The sequence below is a fragment of the Enhydra lutris genome, unplaced genomic scaffold (genome assembly GCF_002288905.1).
Source record: "Enhydra lutris kenyoni isolate GAN:26980312 unplaced genomic scaffold, ASM228890v2 scaffoldscaffold2, whole genome shotgun sequence".
NCBI classification, from domain to species: Eukaryota; Metazoa; Chordata; class Mammalia; order Carnivora; family Mustelidae; genus Enhydra; species Enhydra lutris.
The window spans coordinates 53,740,075-53,747,978 of NW_019154086.1; positions in this window are offsets into that span (position 1 = coordinate 53,740,075).

Here is a 7,904-nt window from a genome sequence, read left to right on the forward strand (position 1 = left end):
ACCCTCTGCTTCTAAGACCCTTCTGTTACCATCGCTCTCCAGAATGGCTTTGCCTTTCTCAGCAGCCCACATTCCATGGATGGGCTCGGGGGAGGAAGGATCCAGTTGAAAGAAATGGGGAAGGTAGGGCAAGGGACCATCTAGCACAAGGGATCTTGTCTGCCTCATCTTAGATTCTGTGGATTGTCCATCCATCTGCTCACTGTGAAGACGGAGAGGCAGAGTGCCCTAAGGCTGTTCAATAGCTTTCCATATTTTTTCAACATTGAAAAAATAATTTTTAAAAACTGTGATTTTTTTTTTTTTTTAATCATTTGGCTGGAGGGAAGGGAAAAGGGAAACACCAAAAGCTGTAACATGATTAACTGGAGATATTTAACTGGGGGCACTTTCTAGACCAAGACAAACGAATTCCATTCTGGACCCTAAAGCAGCCAAATCTTGAGACTGTCAATGACAGAAAGCTGAAGAGAGGCCTCCATTTCCTCCTTTCTCCTTTCTTCTCTCTGTCTCAAAATTCTCTCTTTTTCTCCTTTTCCAACTTCCCTTGGACGACTGCCCCAATGGCCCTCAGACTCCCATTTCATGTATGTGCGCACACACACACACACACACACACACTTGCAAAATACCATTTTTCGTAAGGATTGTGGGACCGAATAAAATCATGTGCCTTCATTTTTTTCCTTTTATAGTTAGACAAACCTCTTCCTTTTTATAGTGCTTAAAAAAAATAGGGGAGGTTGAAGTGTTAGTGGAGGACTTGGGCATCATTGGCGAAGTAATTTTCGTTTAACACATTCCCCCTAAATATTAACACAGACATGCCAACCCCTTCGTGATGCTCTTTGGACATTTAGAGCATTACCTAACCAGATACATGACAGCCTGAACCCATTTGACTTTAGAGTGATTCCTGACAATTCTCTTTCATACACTTCTCTCATTTTTACCACAAATGAGGTGAGCAATGGCAAGCAGCCTTGTTCTCCGGATTTGGTGCTTTTGAGTGTGGCATGGGGTGGGCCTGGGGTGGGAGAGTGGGTGTGTTTCGATAAAAGGTGCATTCCTATAGATCTCTGGTGCTGAAGGGCCTCGAGTTCCTTCCAGAGACTGCATTTGACACACTTTAAGTACACACAAAAGAACGGTATCACATGCAATATTTTAATGGAGCAATGGGAGAGGCTCTTTGAAACGGGGTTTTGCATCTTTTTGTAACATTTTGATTTCTCTGGTGCCTTATTCCTACTTGATGCTGGCACTCACATACCCACAGGGAACGGACACGGAAGTCAGCCTGGGGAGTGGGGACGCTGGAGCAAAGCTCGAGCGTGCGGGCGCGGGGGGCGTCGGGAGGTTGGTGTCAGGTGGCGGGGAGGGGACTAGATGGCATCTCTTAGCCGAAGCCAAGCGGGAACTGCACAAACCCATACAAAGTGAACAATTCCGACCTGCAAACACACCGCAAACCCATCCTTCCTCATCTGAGCTTTCCTTCCTTCTTCCTCTTTGATCTCCGCCTTCTCATAAAGGTGCTGCTGCTGCTGCTGCTGCTAGGTGCCCGGAGTCCAGAATGCCCAGTAATCACTCAGGCACAAGCCTGGCACTGCCACGTCAGCCCCCGGCACGACGAAACCCAGGTTTCTCTTGCTTGGGGCTGAGAACCGTCAGATTTTTCTCATCAAAAATGTTTTCCAAGGAATCAGTGGATTACAGTTATTCTGCATTGAAAATGCACTTTAAAAAATAAATAAAAGCTCCAGACTGTTTAAAATGTACAGAGGGAGCAGGGGAAAGATAAACACGTGCTAGTGTATGAACCCAGTTCAGTTTATCTCCAGTTGAAACAATATACACTATATTATGTATAAATGTATACACATTTCCTATATATATCCATATATATATAGTGTATATATTATACATGTATAGGTGTGTATATGTGCATATACACACACGTGCACATAACAAAATCAGATGCTCATTATAAATCCAGAAGCTCATTACAGATGCTACACAAACAGCAGCAGAGGAAACAAGGTTGGACTCTTGCAACAGATCACAAAAAATAAAAACAGCCACTTGCAGTGATTTTGGTTATTTCTGTATGTTCACAAGGAATGGATTGTAACAAAGAAAAAAAAAGGAACAGTGTTAGCAAAAGAGGAAAAATGGGCGCAACCATCTTGATCCGATGGGAATGCAGTCATGTTCTATACCATTTCATCTGTTATTTCTTTTAGTCCTGTTGATTTGATTTCAGTTTTTGGCCATTAAAAAAAATTCTTTAGACTCAAGTGACCCACGACAAACTGAATAAAACTACAGTGAAAGCCCTTTTCAATGGAAGATGTCAGAAATCTCAAAACCCTTGGCCTGGCTCAGAACTACCGTGTGCAAAGCAGCACTCTCTTAATGTTTGAAATAAAAACTGAAAAAAAAAAAAAAACTTTTTTGAAGCACCTTAATGTGGCCATCCATTCGAGGAGTGGGTGCCACTTTTTTCTTTGAGCACCTTATTGACGTGTTTTGCTATCTGCTGTCTTTCTGTTACCTGTTGGCTGAATGGCTAGCTGTTAACACACACACGTGCACAGTCCAGATGTCTGGGCACGTGCGTTCTCAATGAAGTTTACTGTGGTGACTGCTGAAAGGTGAACCCATTTCCTGATTTCCCCCGCCACAGTGTTGTGATAAGATTCAAAGAAGCCCTCTTCCCTGCACAGAAATGTTTCTTATCACATTGTATCTTAGTATGGAAAGGAATATGGTCCCTTTTTTGCAATTGCTACTGTACACACAAACACGCACGCACGCACACACGTGCACACATTCATTCGTCCAAGTGGTATTTTCAATGTCCGTGTGGGTGTCACTGTTCACGCAGTATCTATTTCCCAGTGAACTTTGAATGGAGGGCAACTTTTCTAACCAGATTATCTTTTCAGACCGAAGACCTGGGAACTGGGGAAGAGTTTGGAAAGAGGGAAAGGCAAGGAAAGAGCGAGCTTTAAACTGAAAGAATAATTTCCAACAGGAGCTTGGGCTCAATGACTGCAGAGACTGTCCCCTCCAATCTTTGCAGGTGGGCATGGAACACTGCTTGTATCAATCTGTGTCCCCTATAAACCCATGTATACAGAAACACACACATCCATCCATCCATCAGTATATGCGTGGTTTGGGATGAGCAGGTCAATAGTTTTGAGAGGGAGTTTGTTCCTTTTTTTTTTTTTTTCTCATTATACTCTTAAAATTGTTGTCAGTTATCAAACAAACAAAAAGTTGTTTTGAAAAACCTTGCATACGCCTTTTCTATCAAGTGCTTTAAAATATAGACTAAATACACACATCCTGCCAGTTTTTCTTACAGTGACAGTATCCTTACCTGCCATTTAATATTAGCCTCGTATTTTTCTCACGTATATTTACCTGTGACTTGTATTTGTTATTTAAACAGGAAAAAAAACATTCAAAAAAAGAAAAATTAACTGTAGCGCTTCATTATACTATTATATTATTATTATTATTGTGACATTTTGGAATACTGTGAAGTTTTATCTCTTGCATATACTTTATACGGAAGTATTACGCCTTAAAAATACGAAAATAAATTTTACAAGGTTTCTGTTTTGTGTGGAAGAGTAATTGATGTTGCTAAGAATGATGTTTGTTTTTTGGGGTTTTTGTTGTTTTTTTTTAAATGTTACCAGCACTTTTTTTGTAAGTTTCACTTTCCGAGGTATTGTACAAGTTCACACTGTTTGTGAAGTTTGAATATGAAGGAATAATTAAAAAAAAAAAATCTTCTCTGGGTTTTGTATTGCGTCTTCTTTACATTGTGGCAAGGCTTCTGTTCCAGATGGTCTTTCACATTCTCTCATACCCTGTGATCAAGGTCTAGGTGGAGAGATCCAAATTAAGGATTATACTTTAAAGGCCAGAGAAATTCTCAACACATCAGCCCTCTTGATACAAGACATAAGAATCCCAGAATTGCTGATATTGAAATCACTTTAGGATACATAAGGCAAATATCCCCCTGCCCAAAACTCACATGTGATCCTATGGCTCATTTACTACCGTCTAAATTGAGTCACTTCTTTTTTTCTCCTTCCCATGTGCAAACCAGTATCTATTTGCCTCCTGTGGAAATAATCATGTGACACTACACCCTTCTACCCTTATATCCAAGGAAAGCTCACGGCTCAAAAGATGTCCCCATTTGATGACTTTGGGGAACCCCCAAGAGGCTCCTATCTGCCCCATAGTCCTTTTCTCATATGCAGCCCTACCCAAAAAAGCTATCTAACCTCATGATCCTCAAAGAAATTACTGGCGAGATAGAGAAAACATACATCTTATTTGTCCCTAGGGCAGTCAACCCGACTGAAGTAAATTCACCAAGTCTTCAGTAGGCACCTATATTCACTCATCATTGTGCAGTCTGTGAAGGGAATGAAGAAAACTACTTTAACACTGGTAAGCCTTGAAATCTAACAACTAGGAATAAAGATTCCTATAAGATCAAAAGCTAGGTGGTTCTATTCAGACTGTCAGTGCTACGGAAGTTCATAAACTAACAGAAAGATACATGGGTAGGGTATGTCAGAGAAGGGTCCAAGGAATAAGCAGTTGACTTTGGGGACTCCCAAAGACTTGCAGGCTTTGGGTTGGAGGAGGCGAGTGTGGAGGGACATTCCCGCCTAGGTGAGGAGCACAGATGCCTGGGCTGGGGCCTGGGAGATGGGGATAGTCTTAAGGAGAACTCTGGGCTGAAAGGCGACCTCTGTGAATTTAAATATTGACTTCTTGCAACTCAGTTACTGAGCCCGTAAGTTCTCCCGATATTCTAGGAAGTAGAAAATTTTTAAAAAGCAAACATTTCATGATGCGAGGTTTGCCTGTATCTGATTTTTGTGAACCCGAACAGCATCTTGATGGATCATTTATTTTAATGATTTAAAATAACAATTTCATTTGTTGGATGATGCTTTGCTGCTCACAAGGTTGGGTGGACTGGCTGCTTTGGCCCACATCCTTCTGCGGACGGCATCCCTATAGTGTGCAAAGTAAAGACAACTCTCCTTCCACTTTCCTACTGTTTCAGCTACCGCAAAATCTTTGACTATTCCATCCTCCTGGAGCAAATGAATCATCTCTGGGTCTTGAGATCAACTTAATAGTAAACACAAATATGGAGACTGAAGGCAATGACAATACCCTGTTTTTAAAAAGTCATCACTATCTAGGATAAGTTTGACCACTTAAAAATTTATCGCATTTCAAACACAAAATTTTAAAATATAGGTACCTCAGATACCTTTTGGGAAGACTCTGAAATAAACAAACGCACAGCCTGCTTTTGGCCTCCTGCTTTGTTTTGATCATAGGAAGAACACAGGGGGGGAAAAAAAGGAAGACACAGGAGAATAGAAGAGGACTGCCATGTTTATTCCTGGTGGTAGCCCTTTCAAATGCACAGCAGCTGTAGACCCATCCAATGGCTTGTAAACATACCTCTTCTGCGTTTTCTCCATATGCAAGGGAATTACTAGAATTGTGATGTCTAATACAGTAGTCATGTCATGTCATGCCTGTCCAGCTCAGCACTGATGGGATCTGTAGAAATCTGAGTATGTGATGATGCATCTCCAAGAACCCACAGGTGAGAAGGAACGAGCAAAATTAAAATTGCACAGGAAGACCCTGTCTACTCATGAAGATCATCTATCTCAAAGCTCCATGACTCAAAATTTATCATATTTGTTCAGGGTAATTCTCTGCATTGTAGACCAGATTCTATATGCTCAGGCTTCAAATGTGACATAATAAAAGATTGAGAATCGGTATATTTATTCCTCCCCAAACTCTCACTCATTAATTCATTTATTCTCCCCTTCCAAGAGAGCTTGGGATCACTCCCTATGTGCACTTAACACTCTCCCACCTCCATCTCCCCCGTAATCCTTTCCTACGTGTTTTTCACAACGTGTTTTCAAAACACGTTTTTCCTACGTGTTTTCAAAAGGAAAATCCTTTCCTACGTGTTTTCCCTCCATAATAAGAGGGAAAAGCCTCCTCAAACCCTATTATGGATCAGAAAAAAAGAGAAAGACCACCAGTCAGAGATAGACACCTGTCCCTGGTGCCTGCTTGGCTTGGGTTTAGGGTCTAATGAAGCATGGTCCAAAAAAAAGGTAACAGGAGCCACATATGCAATTTTAGATTTTTCCAGTAGCCATAGGAACAAAGTAAAAAGAAATTGATGAAATTAATTTTAAAAACATTTTATTGAGTCCAGTATATCCCAAATACTATCATTTTAACATGTTATCAATATTTTTAAATTACTAACATCATAGTTTACATTCTTATTATTCACAATAAGTCTTCAAAATCTGGTATGTATGTTACATTATAGTACAGTACATCTTAATACAGACTAACCACATCTCACACACTAGACAGCTACCCGTGGAGGATGGCTACAAAGGACGGGTCTCCAGGAACCTGGCTTTTAGGGGGTGGTCTTCTCTGGTTCTCCATGGAAAATCCAGTTCAGTGAATTCCACTTGAAAATTAATTTTCTGTCTAATTCAATCTCATTTTAGGAACCTGACCCATTTATAACATCCATGGGTCCTTTTGTACTTTTATCACCATCTAAATGGTATTTGTAGGTATTTCCCAGTTACTGTCACCACGTTAAATAACACTCTCAGTCTAGCCTTGACTCAGTAGACATCTCCTCCCAATCAAACTGCCTTTCTCTTTTTATCTACATTTTAGCTCATCTCCAGTCCATGAATTGTGTTCTACTCACAAGCAGTTTGCACTAGTTCTGCAAGGAGTTGAAATGTCTTCTTGCTCAGCCTGCCTGATTCCTAGGGAGCAGAACGGTGCTTGATCCCAGCCCTGGCCAATGACAGCCTCGCTTCACTTTCTCGCTCAGCTAAGAAAACCTGTCCCGTGTGAGCTCGGCCTCCATCCTCGCTCCTGGAGGAGATGTGGTGGCGTGATGCAGACCAGGATGCCAGTTAAAGGGAAACCAGGGCTGAGATGCCATCCAAACCCCAGCACGAAGAGCTCAGGGGGTGGATTAAAGGGTTTAAGGCTTTTAAGGGTTTAGGTTCAGATTTACGGGTTCAGAATATCTGGGGAGAGGGTGTTCATCTTTAAGCACCCGATCACCCGCTTTTTATTCCCTCCCCCTGGAAGAGTCCCTATTTTAAAAATCCATGTTTTCCTTTTGGTGGGACACAGATTCTTTCCTCCCGGAAAGAATCCACTCCATAGTGGATTGATAGGGGAAAGGTGGTGGGTCCTGGCCAAGGACTAAGCTGCAGCTCCCACAGTGGAGGCCGTGCTGCTGCACACATCCCTGGCAGGCATCTGGAAGGCCTCGGGTCCCCTGCTGCCAGCCATCCCCGGACTCCAAGAACAGCCAGCAGAAGGAGACTTCAACTATCTGCCCGAGGAATAAAATCCAAAAAAGGTCTGTGCGCTCCCTTGGTGCTGGGATCCTCCATGTGGGAATTTCAGCCGTTCTGTTCAGTTTCTTGGCTCACCTTAGACAAAATTCCTGCTCTCGCCATGCTAGCCTCACTGTTCCCTCCATCCTCCCAGGCCACTTCACCCCAGATAAGCCTATACTGACCACCTCAGCCTGCACCAGCATTTCTTCCCAAAGGTCTGGGTCTCATACCCCTGTCTTCTTACTACTTTTAAGGGAAATGTCATTACCCCCATGTAAGTGTAAGGTCTAAAAGGGCTGAGATCCAAAAGCGTGGTTTAATCATGCTCGAACCTCCCCATGAAAGCCGATACCATGCCTTTTTCTTAAAATGCCTTGAATGTGTAAATGTTGATGGAAATGACCATGAGAAATGAGATGAGTA